Consider the following 20,243-nt stretch of genomic DNA (forward strand, 5'->3'; position numbering starts at 1 on the left):
GGCTTTCTGAGCACTTAGCGGAAAAAATGTGGTGATTGCCAGGCTCTCTTAAGAACAAAGCGTGTCTTCCTTCCTGTATTCGCTCTACTGGAAGGTCAGGGGAAGGACATAGTAAGGCTTGGCCAACATCTAGCCCACATGCTGGCACTCCTCCCCCCACCCCCGGCACTCCAAGAGAGATGGCACTGATCCTCCCCTGTGCCAGCATATGCCCACAGTTTTCATGGAAGCCAGTGCCATGCTTGGTATCTCCTGGTACACTTGGATTCTGCTTGCTAAAGCTTGCCTTCAGGGTAAGAAACAGGCTTCTTTCTCTTTTGTGTGACTTTTAACATCCTGGGCCTGTTCAATTTTCAAGATGCCTCGTATTTGGAAGACGTGTCCTTGGGCAAGACTGCAGGTAGGACAGCCTTTGGATTGATGAGCTGGTGAACAGAGTGCCCAGAAGTGGGAGCCACGAGGAATCTGTGTGCTTCTTGCATTGATCGGGAGTGCAGAGATGTAGAAGGTACGAAAGGGAGAGAGAAGGATCTAGATGGGCTATTCAGTGACCTGGCAAATGCAGAAATTAAACCATTTTCTTTGGAAAGATAGGACTCAAAGACAAGGAAAGAATGGATTTGTTTTTAATGATTCCAAGTGGAATTGAGCCTGTTCCCTGCGATAGTTGGAAATAAAATTGGTTAGAGAAATGATGTCAGCGGAGAGCGGGGATGGTGAACCAGGAAAATAAATGAGCTCTGAAATCGCCTTCTATTTTATAAATATTGTTTCTGGAGCTGAGAAAATTGAGACGGATTATTCCTTTCTCTCTCTCCCAAGCTACGGGTGGGAGAAGCCCTGAGTATCCCATTTGGACCTTGTGTGAGGAGCGTCTCAACCTGTCCGGGCGCGCTAAGTAGCTCTGTCTGCATTTAGACACACTCCATTTCCCCTTCAAGGACCGCTAGCTAGCAGCAGTAGCCAATTACAAACACACCTCATAACACATTATTGAGACACACCGCACGCAAATAAGCTGCAGAGATGTTTCCTGATTGCGATGCCGCGTCCATTGCATTCTCCACCCGTTGGACGGACGGAGGGGCCGGCTCCTGGGAGTGAGCATTTCTGGGTATGTGTGCTTACGTGTATTTCACTGTCCCTGTGTCTTAATTGGGCATCATCCGAGCCAAATCAGTGTACGCTCTGAAGGAAGGAAAAAGGGTGTCACTTTGCATGATGACAGGCTCCTTTTAAGTGGGAGATTCCTTGTCTTTGGCTTTCTGGAAGCATCAGTGCTATGAGCAGCCTGAATTCACCTGAGAGCCAGGGCAGATGCACTTTCCGACTCAATGGGTGGCTTTCTTCAGTTATCTGTTTCTCCTGGAGAGGCAGAAGGTGGGCAGTGTAGGGAGATGTTCCTTGGGCTGTCACTTCCTCCACTCTTTCATCTGCAGGTTTGGTTCTGCAGTAAACATTTGCTGAATTTTATTTTCCCGGCTGTTTGCTATTGCCATTGGATTTGAAGTAATGACTGTGTTCCCGGTCCGGGTGAAGTGGAGGCTGATTCACAGACCCAGGGAGCTTCCCCCTATGGTGTTGTGGGGTGGGGGTGGGGTCTGGGAATGAGATAACAGCCAGGCTCGGGGCTAAGCCCGGATCTTCACTTGTTGAGGCAGGAGACCTTTGAGTTTCTCAGACCTGCTGGCTCTCTCTACCTCTGAGGATGCTGAGGCTAGGGGAGAGGAAGTTACCTTCTCAAGGTAGCTATTTAGTGATGGAATTAATCTGGAACCTGACCTTGTGGCCCCTAGTCCAAGCTCTGCACTCTGTCTGTTCCAAGCTGGCTCTCTTTGCTTCTGTGAAGTGCAGACTTGAGTGGGGAGCTGGGAGCTGCCGACAAGGATGCTATAGGAAGTCTGTGGACCCTCTGCCCTGAATGCCATCCCGAGAGTGCAAACGACAAACACCTGTATCATGCTCAGGCCCCAAGGAAACTCCATTCTGCAGAGTCCTGAGTGAGGGCATGTGATTTCAAAGGCTTGTTTTTATCAGAGGATTCATTTTATCTTCATTCTTTGGAAAAATGAGTGCCCAATCCACCTACCTGTGTTGTTGACTTGAGTGTTGCTCTGGTGGTTGCGGGCTGTCCTGGAAGAGGTAGCGAAGGAAGGAGAGAACAAACCTGAAAGTCAGCCGGACCCATTGGCAGCAGGTTGGAACCTAGCGTGGGCCTCCCAAGCCTGTTTGTGTGGTTGAGCGGGTGACACGTCCAGCCTTCTAAACGTGGAGACATTTACTGTTCACACTTCAGTCCTATGTCCCTGAGTCCTTGGCAAATAGATTGCTTTTGAAGAACTGGTGTCCCATCTGCCACTGCTATTGGTAAGGGTGGCATTTGTGACTGATGTGGAAGTGGTGGAGTGCTGGCTTTGGGGGTTTGATGTCACCTGGCTGCAGCCTGCAGCCTTGGGGTTCACATGGGTCAGGGGTGGGAGTGTGGGTTCGGTATTTCCTGAACCACACCGCCTGGCTGAGGGAGCCTGTGTTTGCTCACAGCCAGGCAGCTAGTGCCAAGTAGTGGCACGTTCCTACTGCTACTTTGCAGCCAGCAGGAGAAATAAGACCCAGCCAGCAAGTTGATATTTTGAAGAATCTGTTCGTCTCTAGGTGTGTGGGTGTTGTTGGGGAGGTGAAAGTCTGAGGTATGGGGTATGCTTCTGTCCCTAAGAACCAGCTGTTTCCTGGCTGGTGGTCTTGAGCGGAGCCGGTGCCACGGGAGAAGATATGGGATCTGAGGGAAAGCGGTCAGCACCTGGGAAGCACCATGTTTCTTGCCGTTTAGGACATTTTTTCCCCCAAGAGCAATGAGGCAATGAGACTTGCCTTATGTCTACACTCTGCTTTGATCATCTTCAGGAGGAGCTGGGTGAAGGGCAGCAGTTCCTTCTGCCCATTCTGCTAACGGGGAGACTGAGGCTCCAAGAGTGACTGGTTTGAGCAAACATGAATTCCAGCATGATATGGTTGTTTGTGCAAACCAGCCCCTTCTGCTTTCTGTTCTTGTATGTTAGACAAAAGCAGCAAGAAGAACAATTTAAAAAATTTAAATGTCATTTTCTGTAGGATTAAAGGATGGATATAATCTGTGGAATTTGATCATGTACAAGGGCTGCCCCGTCGGCTAAGTTTGGAAGAGGCCACGGGGTGTGTGTGAAGAGGTTTAGAAGAGTGACAGGAGTGCCGTGGGGCAGCAGATGGTAGAGAGTGCCAGCTAAATGTGTGTCCCAGAGGCGCAGGGGCATCCCGAAGAGCCCCCAGCTATGTCCTTGATTTGCAAACATTGAGCAGTGGCTGGCATAAGCATAACTGAAGAATGGTCCTTCTTGGGCCTATTTTGCTTCAGAGAAGCAGTGGGTTCATACAAAGGATCCTCCAGAGAGACCTATTTGTAGGAAGTAATGTGTGTGGCAGCACAAAAAGAATCTCTCCCTCCTTCCTCCTTCCTCTAAGGAGTTTCCATGGGTCAAATTGAGGTCAATATGAGAGTCAAAGTAAATAATTACTATCAGATTATGACCTATTGAATAAGATAAGATTCCGTGAGCTCATACTGTTGCAAGTAGATGAGCAAATAAGTAATAAATGGATAATGGATAAGTAAATAAAAAGTGAGTGGGGGAGACTGGATGGCTCTTTCTTACAGTAGAGTGTCACCTGAGAAATGTAGAGGGGCTGATGGAAATACCTAGTCATCACCTGCCAACCATTGTAGTTGTCCATGGATAGATAAATGTTGTGAGCGGAGGTTCTGTAAGGGTTATTGTGTTGGTGCCATATTGGAATCGTTTCCCACAAAATTGTAATCAGATACAATGGAAACACGATGAACTGTCCGTGGTGAAATCTGGCAGACACCAAATTGGCCAGTTGAGCAAAGTTTACATCATTAGTGGTGGGATGGATTGACCTAGGGTGACCCTAGGTGTGATGCACTGCGACCATGACATCATTCCCATTGCAGTCCTGCCTAGAATGCATGGCTTGTGTCTGGTCATGAAGAGACACCAGGTGGACTCAGTCCCTATAGAATGAAATGTCTGCAACTCTTGGAGAAACCTGAAAAACAGGAAGACTGAAGAACTCCTCCAGATTGAAGGAGACAGATGAGGCTTGATAACTAAATGCCATGCATGTTGGTGGATAGGGTCCTGGACCAGGGTGGGAGAGGAGACATTGTTGGGACAGTTGGAGAAATCTGAGTGGGTCTGAGGGTGAGTCTGTGCTGTGTCAGTGTTGGTTTTCTAACAGGAGGTTTAATGGTAGAAATAGCAGAATGGGGCATTCACTGGAATAGTTAGAAATGATAGACATCATGTGAAAAGAAAAATCTCTCTCTGAAATCTCAGTAAAATATCATCACCTAGGGAATTTGTGTGGAGAGAGTATAAGAGTTTGTATTATTCTTGCACCAAGGTTTGAAATTACTTCAAAATTAATAACAGGATTATGAGAAAGAATAATAAATAAAAATAAAGGGGAAAAGAAAAGAAAGGAAGGAAGGAGGGAAGGAAGAAAGAAAAAAGGAAGAATCGACTGGGAATCCAGGCAAAGAACACAAGTTACATACGAGGAGAAAAATATCAGGTCAGCCCTGGTTTCCTCTGCAGCAACATGCAATGCCCAGAAGACAGTGAAACGTCTACATGATAACCAGGGAAACCGTGAGCTAAAGATTTATATGCATCCTAGCCGTCCTGTAAGTAAAAAGACAGTTTTGAGCATGTGATAATTCAGGGAAGATTGTTCCCGTGAGCCCTTCCTGAGCGAACTAGTAGGGATGAACTTTAGCCAATAGAGAGAAGACTGAACACTAAGTACTTCCTTCCAACTGTCAAAATAAACTAAAACAAGCATAAGGATTAGAGCATCAGAGGAGAATATAAATGTGCTGTGCCCTGATGATACAGAAAGGACGAAACCAACAAATATTGGAAGAAGGAGGAAAAAAAGAGTATGATCTCTGGGTGCCTCATTCTATCATATCAGGAAGGCAAAGGATATCATTTAGAGCTGACAAATGAAGTAATATGAGCATAATAATATGGAAAAGTTAATAGTGAGCATTAAAGATGATAACATTATTGAATTAAATTAGGTGGTGGAACAGAGATGCAGCACGGCCAGAGTAAGTGGTCCACGCCCAGGACCCATGCAATGTGTTTGTTTCCCTGTGTGCAGTTGCAATGTGTATAAGGGGCATCCAGGGACGTGTGTGTCTTTCTCTGTCCACCCCAGTCGAGCCTTTGCTATGCTTCTGTGGAGAGGGAAATAAAGGGGAAGAAGAGAAAGTATACCAATTCAACTTTGCTTGTAGTGTAGGACTAATGATATCTAAAGGCGTGGGTTAAAATTACCATCTAACAGTGCAGGTATGAATGCAACCACAAGAATAAAAGCATGAACCTTCCCGGAAGACCCACCCAGGAGAAACAATCACAGAAAGACTAAAAATAATGCCAACGACCCAGAGAACATGATATAAAATGAGAACTAGGAAAAAGCCCATTCGTTATATTGCTAAATATAAATGAGGTTAACTCAGCTTTTAAAAAGATTTTCAGATTGGATCACAAATCACAATCCAATTCTTCGTTGTTTATAGAAATGCCCTAAAGGAAAGCGATACAGAAAGGTTGAAAACACAGGAAGTAAAGGTTGAAAATAAAGGAATGCCAGGAAAGTGCTTATAAGGTTAATAAAAAGTACATATAGAAATAAAATGTAGTAATTATAAGCTTGCATCACACAAAGTGGAATTCAGGCTAAAATGCATTAAATAAGACAAAGAAAGGAACTTCTTAATGCCAAAGTGTACATTTCAGAATGAAAAAACATAACAGCAATTCTGAAAAACTGGAACTCTCAGGAGATGCAAGGAAAAATAGATCAAAGCACAGTAACAGATCACTTTAATTTACATGTTTCAGATAACTGGATAAAGAATAAAAATCGGTATTGAAAACATAATTAACATAAGTAATAAAGAAGATCTGGTTGATAAAGAGCAAGCCCTATAGATTAAATGAAAAGAGTGCATCTTCCAAGGGCCCATGAAACATTCACAAATATTGACCTTCTATTAGAGGACAAAGACAACCTCAATGAATCCCCAAAGGTAGAAAAACATAAAAAGTATTCTCTGATTACAGTACAATTAAACTAGAAATTGATACTGAATCAGAAAACCAAAAGACCATTCCACTGAAAGTAAAATAAGAGCAAAACAAAACACCACCACCACCACCACCAACAAAAGAACTCTCAGTGCATGGCTCATAAAAACTGAAACTGCAGATTTTCTGGAAAATAATTATTAGTGAAAACACTAGCAGAACAGATGTGATATAGCTAAAGCAGTACCCAGAGGAAAAATGATGGCCTTAAATATTTATACAAAAGAATAACACATGAATTAGTCATGTAGTCATGTAACAATAAAACATTACTACAGAGGGGAAGCAGAAGGAAGAACTGAATAAATGTAAAAATTAATGAGTTAGAAAACAAAGCTGTTGAAATGAATGCCAAAGCTGGTTTTTGTTTTCGTTTTTTGGAAAAAATAACAATGAAATGGATGAGCTATTGGTTAACCAATCAAGAGAATGTGAGAGCAAGTGTAGATACATAAAATGAAAATAGATACGTGGGGATTGATGATAAAAACAGGAAATTAAGGGAAGCACAAGAGACTACTTTGTCCAGCTGTATGCAAATCCACTTGAAACTGTGAATTAACTAGATTTTTTTTTTTTAAAGAAAGTTAAATTTACTCAACTGGCCCCAGTAAAGAATCCAAATTTTCAAAGGTGGAAATTTAAAACACACACCAAAAACAAGACTTTTAAAACCAGTCCAGATAGTTTTAAAGGGAAAATGTTACCAAACTGCTTCTGAGAAGCAATTTCAATATGCACTACACCACAGACAAAGATGAGAAATAGTTACCAAAATCTGGCAAAGAAGGCATGACTATAGAAACCAAAGACTAATCACAAAAAATATAAAACAACTAATAATTAAATAGGAAAAAGATATGTGGGATCTATAAGATAATTTAAAAACACGAAGGGTACAGAGGGAGCTTGAGCAAGTGGAGAGGAATATCATGCTCATTTAGAGAAAAACGTCATTCTCTCTAATTTGTGAATTTAATGCAATCTAAATAAAAGTGCAAGAAGGTCCTTTTTAAAAATGAGCTAAGTTTGCTTTAAAGTTCTCATAAAATAATAAATAAGGATTGTCAGGGGAGTTCGGAAAAAGAAAAATAAGGTGGGAAACTATTCGGACTAGAACTTATTGTAGTGCCTCAGACATTGAAGGCAACTGTTACAGGAATATGGATAAAAGAAACAGGATAGATAGTCCAGAACAGTGGTTCTCAACCTTCCTAATGCCGCGACCCTTTCATACAGTTCCTCATGTTGTGGTGACCCCCAACCATAAAATTATTTTCATTGCTACTTCATAACTGTAATTTTGCTACAGTTATGAATCGTAATGTAAATATCTGTGTTTTCCGATGGTCTTAGGCGATCCTGCTAGCGGTTCTCACGACCCTGCTAGCAGTTCATGACCCACAGGTTGAGAACCGCTGCTGTAGAGTCTAATTACAGTTATGAAGCAAAATTACAGTTAGGAAGTAGCAATGAAAATAATTTTATGGTTGGGGGTCACCACAACATGAGGAACTGTATTAAAGGGTTGAAGCATTACAAAGGTTGAGAACCACTGGTCCAGAAAAAGACCCAAATGCCTAGTCATATAAGACTTGATAAAGGTGGCATTCTCAAATTTCTGGAGGGAAAATTTAAACATGTGCTAGCGGAATAGCTTGTAGCCCTAATTGGGGGTGGAGCGTGGGGGAGTAAAATTGGCTCAATACAGCAAACTAAATAAATACCAAGTTTAAATTCAAAGTGAAAATAAGATTTAAATGTAAAACAAATCTATGAAAGTAGCAAAAGAAAACACAAGGAGCCCTTTCTAACTAAGAGTCAAATCCAGAAGGCATAAAGGGGAAATCTGATATATTTTATTAGATGAAAATTGAAGGAAAACACACACACACACACACACACACACACACACACATACACACACCAGAATCACCTGACTTAGCAAAAAGAATCTACATAAAGTAAATTGAAAAGACACATGAAGAAGGACTAGTCACCTTAATAAATAAAGAGCTCCAAAGAGTCAATATGATGAAGCATTTCCATCCAATAGAAAACATAGGAAAAAGACATAACCAGACAATTCACAGAAGAGGTAGGAGTGCTCCAAAATATATTAAAAATAGACTCAACCTTACCTCATAATAAACGAAATTAAATCTCTATATAAATGCAACCATATTTCATCAGATTGCCAAGTTAAAAAAAAAGATTCACAGCAGTGTATCTACAATACTGTCTAAAAGGTAGTAGAATGGAGATGGGGACAGAATTAGAATGTGTATTTATATTTGCATCTATGTGCATAAGAAAGTCTGGAAGCATACACTGACAATGGTTTGTCTTTATGGGTGGTGAATGAGGGGTGGACAGGATAGAAGGGAAATTTTTCACTATACGCTTTTCTTTAACCATGTAAATCCATTTATTCTGTAAAGGGATTATTATACTGAGAGGACTCTGACATAGTCACATAGTCACTGACACATTTACATCACAAGATGGTGCACATCCCTTTATCCCCCCACCCTCACCCCCACACCCCCGCCTGCGGAAATGGCTGCCAATGTTTCTACTCTAACCAAATGTAATTTGCTCAAAGCATTTCCCCCCTTAATAAGCTGTGAAGGATAGAGGCAGAGCTCTCAGCGTCCACTGAGTTTTTCAGGTAAAATCAGCATCTTCTCAAACCACTGACTTTTATTAGGCTCCAGAGTGTTTGTTTGCAGAACACAGTGCGTTTGCTGAGCATGCGGTTTGCATCTCCCCTGACGATTCGGCGTGGCTCTGGATCAAGTGTTAGATGCTTGTTTTGCAGCTTTTTAATAGAGATGTGCAGCGGTGATTGATACCAGCTTGCGATTACCCAGTTTCCAATTACAATGGAGGTCTGAGCTGCTCTGCCCAGAACAGAGCATAGAACACAAATTGTGGGCGTGGTACAGATTCTGTTGACTTGTGAAACTTTCCCACTTCATGGTAAGGAAATGAAGAGGGAGATCACAAGGCCTTTGTGAACGTGGGAAATGAGCGATGGAGGGAAAAAACAACAACAGAAAAGCATGACTGGCAGGTTCCAGCCCATGTAGAAGGTACTTGGCTTGTCAGTGCTGAGCTGGGAGGTAGATGGAACATGAGCTTCTGAGCTGGAACCTGCCAGTTGTGGGTTCTTTCCCATTGCCCATTTCCCACAATCAGCAAGGTCTTGGCTGGGCCAGTTCAGTGTACTCTTATGGACAGTACAGTGGCAGGGAGGCACAGTAGGAGAGGGTTAAGTGTCATCTGGGTTAGGATGCTTGGATGTGAACAAGAGGAAACCTGACCCAAATGAGCTTAAACAAAAGCTAACATAACTGAAAGGTCCGGATAATACTCAGGCTCTCTCTGTAACAGAACCCCTATTTTATTATTTTCATAACCCATGACACTCGTGAAAAATATCTTCTTGGATGATTTTTGCTTATTTATGTATTTGGGAGCTCCATGACAGCAGGGGACTGACTCATCTATTCTTGTATCTTGTCTACTTTTGTCTCTCCCATGCCTAGAGTACAAAGTAGATGCTCAGTAAATACTTGCGGAAGGAGTTAATTTTCCACTCTTGGAGTGGAGGGTGGAGGATGGATCAAACATATGGTCTGAGAATAGGGAGAGAGATTGTCCCCTGAAGATGTTGATGTGACAAAAGACCCATTATTTGATGGGCCAACAAATAATAAATATTAACAGCACCTCAAAGACTTTCAGATAAACTTTAGCTCCCTCCTCCTCCCTGTTTCCTAGAAAATGTCTCCACTGTTCATGTTTTCCCTTGCACTGCATTTGACTTAAGGGGACAGAGAGAAGCTCCCATGACCGTGATTAGTTGCCCTGTGGTGGGTTCTTTCCCATCACTCATTTCCCACAATCACCAAGGTCTTGGCTGGGTCAGTTCAGAGTACTCTTATGGACAGTAGAGTGGCAGGGAGACACCTAAGCAGGAGGGTCTTGTGACCCCAGCATTGCACAGAGGACACGAGACTCCCCCCACCCCAGCTGGAGGCTCATGACTTCTTGATTTAGACCCAGGACTGAAAGTCCCCTAGTAAGAAAGGAGGAATTCGGTTCTAGGAGAATACTTTCCAGGAGACGCAACCTGGCAGAGTCAGGAACCCAGAGGGGGAGACCAGGGGCCCGAGTTACCTTCAGAGACCACTCCCACCGTTGCTTCCATGACTTGATTCTGCTGTTGGTTCTCAGCACATCATTTGCCCTCTTGGTGACGGAGTTAGAGGATGCTCAGAGGAATCATTGATTCCACTCCAGAGTTGGCATTTGCTTGGCCATTATTTATTTATTTATTTTTGTATCAGCTCCTGGCCTCTTTCTCATTTTGATCTTGATACTCCTTGTGGCTCCGGCCTGGCTCCTGGTCCAATCTGCTCACTGGGCAGATGAGCCACTAAGGCCAGGGAGGAGAAATGAACCGCATGGGGCTCAATATGATTGGGACAGCAATGGGGCTGGAACTCAGTTTCCCTTACTCTATTCCTTGCTGCCCCTCCAGCACGCCCCCTACTGTGAGTATGTAGAGGCAATGTTGCTAGACCAGACACGGCCTGTGCCTTCTAATCTTAAGACCAGCCTCATTTTCTTTGGGAAAATTGCTTAAACCTGAACTTTCATTTTCCACATGGAAGATGGAGAGAGCAGAGCAGACACAGAGGGATAGCTGGGGAGCAGCGAAGTCTGACATGTGGAATGAATTGGGTCCAGGAAGGACCAAGGCCATCCTGTTGCTGGAGCAAAGTGTCCACAGTTTCTAGGGCTCTCTGATCACACAGTCCCTTTGGCCTCCAAATGGGCTGGGTCAAAGCCTGCAGCCAGGGGTACATCTCACTGCACCACGGTGAATGTGAATGGCCTGGACTCGGTGGGTTTTCCAGCCGATCACCGTGCTGGAGGGGGCTTCTCCAGTCCTGCTCGGGGTGGTTCCGTCTGGGACGTGGAAGCACCTGGCAGCTTTACTACTGTCTGTGCTCACACAGGGTTTTCTCTGGAGACTGCAAGTCTGCAGAAGTGTTTGTCAGCCCATTTGCATTCACTGCCTGCTGGATGCTACAGAAGTAAAGTGATGTATACATGATAGATAATAATAAGAAAGGTAACACTTGTCACTTGTTAACGGTGCTATTCATTACTCTTCCCAGCAGCACGGTGTGATAGATGCACATTATCTTTTCCCTAAAGAGGAGAGAGATAAGCATAGTGGAATCAACCCACCATGCTGTGGTCGCTGCTCAGGATGTTCAGTGGCAGGCTGCCCACGCGCTGTTTCCGGGGGTGGCGTGGCCTCTCCTCGAGGCTGGCTGATGTCCCCAGAAGAGGCTGGTCAAGCGGTCAGGGTTGGAGTCTCCTCCCCCGCAATAATATCATTTAATGTTTCTGAGGCTATAAGTCAGAGAATCCATCTTAAGCTGGCTTCTGAAAAATGAGATTCTTGTAGTGACCCAGAAGTGTGGTCATGGAAACCTCATGAAAGGTTTGGAGGCCAGGACACAAGCGTGTTGGGGGGCCTGAGAGAACTCTTTCTCTAGCTCATCCCTCTCTCCTCTCTCTGTGTATATCAGCTACATTCTCCTTTCCTAGTAGGCCCATCTTCTCTTCTCCTGAGCCCACATGGTGGACAGAAAGGTTACTGGCCCAGTCACACAGAGTACCCTTGTTCTCTCTCCCCCATCCTGACCCACTTTCAAGTTCTAACGTAAGGGACTCTCATGGGCCCGGCCCCAGCCAGGAGCCACTCCTGGTCCAATAAACCATGGCTGAATCACATTGTACGAACGTGGCATCCTGTGGATGCTTGCAGTGAAGTTAAGGCGGCCTTTGCCAGATAAGTCGTCTTCTAAAAGATGAACAGATGCTGCTCATTGATCACTGCATTTTACTTTTATCATTAAAAAAAATATAACAATGATTTTTTACAGAGAGGAAGAGAGAGGGATAGAGTTAGAAACATCGATGAGAGAGAAACATCAATCAGCTGCTTCCTGCACACCCCCTACTGGGGACGAGCCCGCAACCAAGGTACATGCCCATGACCGGAATCGAACTTGGGACCCTTCAGTACACAGGCTGACACTCTATCCACTGAGCTAAACTGGTTAGGGCAATCACTGCATTTTACATTCACTGCATTGTACGTCCACTACTGGGATGTCTGTAGTGACACGGAACTTGTCATTGAGACAGTTCAGACAGCTAGGATGCTTCTTTATATTGAGCTCAAATGGTTTTTCAGTCCTCAGCCTATTTCTTGCAGCCACAGAGAATTATTCTTGCCTTCCTTCTTCGTGGCAGCTCTTTGGATCATTGAAGGCCCCCTCACCTCCCCGAATGATCTCTCTAACCCTGCTTCCCATGGTATGTCTCAGTCACGGCACATCCCTAGTTGACCCCTGAGCATGATCCATTTTGTCTGTATCTCAAAGTGGAATTCTCAGAATCAAACTTGGTTTTTACATCCTTTTCTAGGAGTAGCCTTGAGGCAAATAGAGAGATGGGCTGTATCTGGAGTTGGCAAACTTTTTCATTAAAAACCCAATTAGTAAATAATTTGGCTTTATAGGCCACATGCTCTCTGTCACAGCTACTCAGCTCTGCTGGCATAGCAGGAACACAGCCATAGCTAATACGTTAACCCAGTGAGATGGCTGTGTTTCAGTAAAACTTTATGGGCACTGTGATTTGAATTTCATGTCATTTTAATGTCACAAAATACTCTTCTTTTTGCTTTTTCAACCACTTAAACATGTAAAAACCGTTCTTAGCTCAGCTGCCTTACAAAAAGGAGTGGTGGGTCAGATTTGGGCAGGGGTCAGGAGAGGAAAGGGAGGTCAGAGGTCTGTTTGTAAAATGAAAATACTTCGGCAGCCAAAACCAGTTGGCTCAGTGGATAGAGCACCGGCCTGTGGACTGAAAGGTCCCAGGTTTGATTCCGGTCAAGGGCATGTACCTTGATTGCGGGCACATCCCCAGTGGGGGGTATGCAGGAGGCAGCTGATCGATGATTCTCTCTCATCGATGTTTCTAACTCTCTATCCCTCTATCTTCCTCTCTGTAAAAAGTCAAGAAAATATATTAAAAAAAAAAAAAAAAAGACACTCGCCAGTTTATAAAACATGCATTTTTTTAGTTCTCTCTTCCTGGCACTTGTGAGGTAGAAGTTTTAACGTTGCCTTCACCAATGAGGAGAAAGCCCTTTACAGAAGAAGCCACTGCCTCAGGCCCCCCAGCCCAGGCGAAGCCAGGGCTCGTCACAGGCGGGTCCAGGGTTCTGCCTACCGATGCTTTTAGAGTAAACAGACAGTCCACTGGGCACTCACTTGGGACTGGCCTGCTGCTAGAGAAGGAAGTACAGGTGGATGTGACACCGCTCCAGTCCCCGAGAGCGCTGAGTCTTGGGGAAATACCTAAATCTCTGCAAGGTGAGAGGAGGGTGCACCCAGCAGCTCAGGAGAGGGACCCTAGGTCAACCGTGGTCTGGGGGCTTCTTGAGGAACACTTTGCCCCCACAGAGGAAGAGAGTGGCCGGCTTGGCCTGAGGATTCTGGGGTCTGGAAACGATGGGAACTCGAGAGGGTGGACGCAGCCTCCAGGGGAGGGAAGGGAAGTGCCCTGGTGAGCTTGTCTGTGGCAGTGCTGTTGCTAAGCAGGTGTTCCCTGGACCAGTCCTGTCTTTGCAATAACTGGTGGGTGCTGGAGATGGCAGAGACGCAGGACCTTCTGAAACATGCCTGTTCTTTGAACTGAAACTTCAAGGTACACTCAGCGACCCCGGCCCAGGCTGGGGAGTCCCCTGAGAGCTCCCTCCGCTCTCTTCCAGGCATAAACAAGATTTGCATAGTTGGGATGGAGAGAGTAGGCGGGCTGCTTGCTAGTTCCTGGACCCCTAGGATGAAACACAGGCTCCCTAGATTCACCTGTCAGAGAGGGTGCTTTTTGTTTCATTAAAAAGCAAACAGGAAGCCCTCTAAGCAACGGCATTAAAGAACATCTGGAAAATAACCCTTTTGCTTTCCCGGGGAAGATGTCAGTACATCCAAGGCAGGCTGGATGAAAGAATGTTTGAAGCAGTCAAGAAGAATGGATCAGGCTACAGGGAAGTTGGCCTGAAAAGTAAGGAAAAAAATAACCCCAAACTAAGAAACATGTTCGCCTCACAAAAACAGTAGTTCTGGTGGCTAACTCTTCAGAGCTGGCCTGGCTTGATTTGTTTAGGTCCCAGTCAGCTCTTCTAGAAGAGGAAATGGTGACAGACAAATCCTTTTTCTTCTAGAACCAGTTGACAAGGGATTTTTAAGCCTTTCCAGCGTGACCATCCCTCTGTCATTGACATTGTGGGGGATTCCAAAGAAGCAGACACAGGGTCCCATGTCTCATCAAACTCAAGGCCAGCGGAGGGAGGGAATGTGTAAGTCCTGCCTCTGACAAGGAGAAGACTAGTCAAAGCTGGATGGGGGTGGAGATTACAGATGCTATAGAAAAGGGGCGGGGCCATGGTAGGCTGGACGGGTTAGCAAAGTCTTTCAAGGAAAAGTGAGACTTACTAGGATTTAATTTAGTGGAGAAAAGTGGAAAGACATTTAAGGAAGGGCAAACAATGGTCCCCTCCGCACTGCCAACACTTTTCTGATGATCTTGCCTCATCATTTCCTGAGCTGGTCTTCCCTCGAGCAGACTGCAGTCTTCTGACCTCTGGGACCATCTCTTCTGCTTCAGCTGTTTGTGACATTGCCATTCGGATGTCATGATCACTTCCAAACCTAATGCATCCAAACAGGATTATTTCCCCCTCTCAAATTTTGCCCCTCGCTGTCCCCACCCTCAGCCACGAGGGCCCTAAGCAGACTGTCTCAGAGCCTTTGGAAAGGCTGTTCCTTTTGCCTGGAATGCTTGTTGCCCTTCCCCCACCCCACCTCTCCCACGACTAGTGTCTTTATCATCATCCAGGGCATGGGATTCAGTGTTACACCCCAGAGGTGCCTTCCTTAACCATCTCTCTAAAAAGGCCACCACGTTCCCTATGCTGTCTCCTTTTTTCACATCAGTCCTACGTCTTCGACCAGTTACCCTAATTTATCATTCTTTTATTTGTTCACTTGGATGTTTTATGTCTCCTTAACTAGAGTGTAGACTTCTTCTTACACCCTCAGTAAATATTGGTTGAATTAATGACCTTGAAGGGCCCTTGGGAATGGTCTAAAGTCCACTGTTTGCCTGCCTGTGGGCTGTGGACTCTGGGGACCGAAGAGTGCACAGTGCACCAGCCATGGCTTCGCCGTGGGAGAATGAAATGGTACATCTCACACGTGTGTGCTCTACTGTTTTTCAAATGATGGTGTAATGGATACAATACAGGCTCATTTGCAGGGCTTACTAAATTCAGAGGGCCTTTTTATCTCACCTACTCACATGATGTGTGTAACTTCTACCTTTACAGTGTAAATACAGCTCCGGAGGGATGCAGGGACTTGTTCCAGGTCAGCTTCTTCAGCAGCAGCAGCAAGGCCTGGAGGGAAGGTCGGGGAGCTGGGGAGCTCTCAGCCTGGTGATTGAGAGCACGGCTGGGAGGCAGACACCGAAGGTACTGCTTGCTGCAGCAGGCAGTCCCAGGTCCTGGGCCTGGTCAGATTTGTGGGGTTGAAAGCCTAGGACTTGGAGGCTGGTTTCCTGCCTCAGTCACCATCAGCATCATCAGTTCGGTGATGGTTCCAGAATCAACTGTTTCAGCTTCAGCCAACCCCGAACCACCAATGAAATAGCTTTGTTGTCTTAAATAGCTCATCTCTCTTAACCTTATAGTACAGCTCCCTGAGACTGTCTTCTTATAAAAAAGGGGGACATACTAGTGCTTATTTTGCAGTCTTGTGGTGAGGATTAAACAAGGATAAACTTTGAGAAAGTGCCGCACGCAGTGATTGCTCTGTGCCCAGCTAGCAGGTGCCAGCTGAAGCTGAGCTTGGAGGGTTCTAAGCAGGCAGGTTCTGGCTGCGAATCCAGTGCACTTTCTCCCCTGCATCTGCAGCCTCTAGAAGTCGTGTTCCTCAGTCAATCCCCATTCTTGCCCCCACCAACAGCCTCTCACCAAATGCTCTGCAGGCCCTTCTTGCTCCCAGTTTTAAGATGCACCAGCAGCAGAAGAGGGAGTAGGAACCCAAGGTTTGTAACTGCCCTTTTTCCGGGTCACATGTGGAGTCTGGGGTCAGGATTATGGGCAAGTTCTTGGGCCTGGGCCACCTGGGACAGGGAGCAGGGCCTTCCTGCTGAATCATGGCTCCCTGATAGTAATTCCAGCTAAGCGCCTAGGTCAGTGGTCAGCAAACTCATTAGTCAACAGAGCCAAATATCAACAGTACAATGATTGAAATTTCTTCTGAAATTTTTTAAACAACTTCTTCTAGCGCCACTTCTTCAAAATAGACTCGCCCAAGTCGTGGTATTTTGTGGAAGAGCCACACTCAAGGGGCCAAAGAGCCGCACATGGCTCGCGAGCCGCAATTTGCCGACCACTGACCTAGGCCATTCTGCAGAGACATGTGCAAGGAAGTGGCAGATGGAAACCCCAGCCCTGTCACCGGCTTATCAAATGCTGTGCACCTGCCAGGCCCCCGAGTGGAGGTTAAACTGGACAAAGGGTGGGGAGATCAGTGAAATTCCGTGATCAGTGAAATTCCGTGACCTGGCATCCTCTCTGTTCCCTCCACCTCCTTGTTCTGTTTCCTTTAACTGGAACTGACTGGAGGAAATGATTAGATTGGGCAGCTTGTTAACGATCATCGATTCACTACGTTCCCTTCACCAGGCACCTTAAAGAGAAAAGCCAGACCATGATTCTCAAAAAAACAACAACTCAGCTTTCCATCCAAGAAGTTGTGTCTGGCTCCCTGCCTCTATAGACCTCTGATCCCCACAGCTAAGGGCTGTTAAGCCCACCTGCAGGGTCCATCCCGCCCTGGGGCTCTGTGGTCAGTCTGGGCACAGTACAGAGAGAGAAGCGTCTTCCCGGCTCTTTCTAGCTATAGCTCTGAGTTCCTGAATCCTGGGAAACCCATCACTCCTAGGCAGACTTAGAGCTGGTCCCACTAGCAGGCAACATCATTTCTTCTTCTTCGTCATCGTCATTCTTGGTAATAACCGGTCTGGAGCACTTCCCGTATGCCAGGTTGGCACTATACATCTTTGGGAGGTTCATAGTTTCCAGCATCAGGTCAGCTTCCTGCAGGGGCCCCTCCCCTCTAATCCCCAGGCTCTAAGAACTGGTTTCCTCCACACCTCTGCCTCGTCCTGGTCCCTGGCTCTCAGCCTCTCCTGCGGCCGGGACCCGCTGAGTACTGCAGTTTCCCATGACTGAGGTCAGCCTTGTTCCTGACCTCCACTCCAGAATTCTATGAGAGCCTGGAGGGTTGCACCTGACCTTCTGTCGCTGAGGCTTGGCCTTTACACCTGCACCCTGCATCCCGCCTGGCTGCCTTGACCTGCGCTTGATCAGCTGCTTAGTAATTATAAGATGGCGCGTGGCTGGCCTCCCTGGGATTATCTGCAACCAGTCTAAGTTTGCAGAAGCCTCTGCTCCTTGCTTTGTTGGTATGGCACGGGGAACACAGCCCTTCTTTTTTTTTTTTTCTTTTCTTTTTTAATCAGTCTGAGCATCCTATAATGAGGAAGACAAATAGGCCACTGAAAAAAACATTCTGCGCTCCGAAGGCACGTATCAGTGACTTTTGGATGGGGTGGGGGTCCATTAAAATCCAATTGATTCAGATCATGAATGACTAGTCAGGAAGAGTCGATTAAATCAATATTTTCCCCTTCAAAAATGCATTTATTTTTTATATAATTTTAATGCACAGTCTCCCCAACTCTGACAGAGATAGATGTGGTTTTTCATTTTTAGGAGTTACATACCATGCATTTTTAAGCTGTGATTTATTTTGACATTTCGTTGAATCAATTTTGCAGCCACATCTGAGTCTTGAGTGATGACTTGGTTATTTTATTTACCAAAGCTAATCAAACAAATGTGTATAATTTTCCCAACAAAATAAGCATGTGCACTTTTGAATGTTTAACTGTGGGTTTTGTTGTTGTTGTTGTTTACTGTAAAGTAAGAATGTGTTTTTGCTAAGATGGATTAGACTGTTTTGGGCAGATCCAACCCAAAACACTTATCATACTCTATTTCAGAGTTAACAAGTCTTTACCTTTCATTTCTGTGTATTTGTGCATTAGAAGAGAAAGTAAGCTTCCCTACCTTTGTAGTTCCCAAATGATTTGTTTAAATTTAGACTGAATTTGTCTCTCTTGCAAGACACTCTTGTATGTGTGGAGAAGAACTAGCTGTGATCACACCAACGTGATGTTCCTTTTAGTCATTGGTGAGAATCCCTGTGTTTGGCTTCTGCCAGCCATTGGTGTGAACTTCTGGGAGCCTTATCAGCATCTTTCATAATTAATTGAGCTTTACGATCCCTGAGACAGATTGTCCTCATAGGGATCAGTGGGTTTTATTTGAAGAAAGTATCTTCACAATAACCAAACATTTCAAGACTCACATTTGGAAGCAGTCTATGGAAGGACAGTTTCTCTTCCCCTCTATCAGCCTCCGAATGTTTGGGATGGACCCTATGCAGCATAGGAGGCCTGGGTGTTGGGCTTACCTCTGTCTTTTCTGAGACTGTTTCTAGTTTCAACTTATGACATTGTCTCCACAAACCATGTATTGGATTGGGTTATTTTCTCCTCTTAGTCTTCATCTTCTGGAAAGTAATGATTTTTTCCAACTAATCTCTTTATACAGACATCTAACGTTTGTTCATTTACAGCTGCCCTTTTCTGGACTTGCATAGGCTGCACGACAGTCTAGGTGTGGATGGGCACCACGTGCTTCTGCCCCAGGGGCGCTAGGTTTAACAAATAAAAACAGAGGACAGCCAGTTAAACTTGAATTTCAGGGAGATATTTAGTGTAAGTATGTCCAAAATATTGCATGGGACATACTTGCACTAAAAACTTGATTGGGCACCCTGCTTCACATCTCACAATCCTATTCTCCCTATTATTCAGGATAAGGTACTGTGTCTGGTCTCTCACGCCGTTTTTAAGGTGTTTGTTAATGTACATAATTCACCTTATAGATGGCCGGACACGCCTGAGTTATAATTCACTGTGTATTCTACTCTGTTCTGTTTCATTAAAAAATATATCCAATGATGTAATAGATTGTTGATGACAGTGTCTGACAAAATTTTCGTTCAAAAAAGTGATAAACTACTTCAAACAATGGGCAGGGCTAAATATATATATATATATATATATATATATATATATATATATATATATATATTTACATTTGGGATTCAAATGTCAATGACATTAATTAAAAATGTTTAAGAAGGGGCCCAGCCCGGCTGGTGGGACTCTATGGTTGAATGTCAACCCATGAACCAGGAGGTTGTAGTTCGATTCCAGGTCAGGGCACATGCTCGGGTTGCGGGCTTGATCCCCAGTAGGGGGCGTGCAGGAGGCAGTCGATCATCAATTCTCTCTCATCAGTGCTGTTCCTATGTCTCCCTCTCTCTCTCTTCCTCTCTGAAATCAATTAAAACATCATTAAAGATGACTATAAAACATATATATGTATATTATTTTGGTCAGCTCTGATTATGTCCCGTGTACCATTGTCCTCAACATGCACACCGCAAGAAGAGATCCTATGCTTACAGAGCCCACGCCTGCCTAAGCCAACCTGTGTGGCACCAGGTCACAGGAGACTGGCCTCATCCCGGACTGCTGGGACCTAGAGCAGTGCCCTGAGCGCCCAGGTGACCACCAGAGGGAGTAGCTGTGATGGGGGCTGAGAGACAGGCCCCGGAGGGGAGACGAGGAAGCCTGTGCAAAGCTCCTGCTGCCACAGCCACTTAGCCAGTCGATGGGAGCCTCACTCAGAAGCCAATTATCCCTTGACACGTGCTTTCTAATCGG

The 20,243-nt window shown here is 45.1% G+C and overlaps 1 protein-coding gene across 3 annotated transcripts in view; it reads left to right on the plus strand.

Annotated features, from left to right (window-relative positions):
• GALNT14 (polypeptide N-acetylgalactosaminyltransferase 14) overlaps positions 1-20,243 on the plus strand; it is a 168,961-nt gene that overhangs the window by 19,825 nt on the left and 128,893 nt on the right. The gene's annotated exons all lie outside the window — the stretch shown is intronic.

Source organism: Pipistrellus kuhlii, unplaced genomic scaffold (genome assembly GCF_014108245.1).
Source record: "Pipistrellus kuhlii isolate mPipKuh1 unplaced genomic scaffold, mPipKuh1.p scaffold_m20_p_13, whole genome shotgun sequence".
Lineage (NCBI taxonomy): Eukaryota > Metazoa > Chordata > Mammalia > Chiroptera > Vespertilionidae > Pipistrellus > Pipistrellus kuhlii.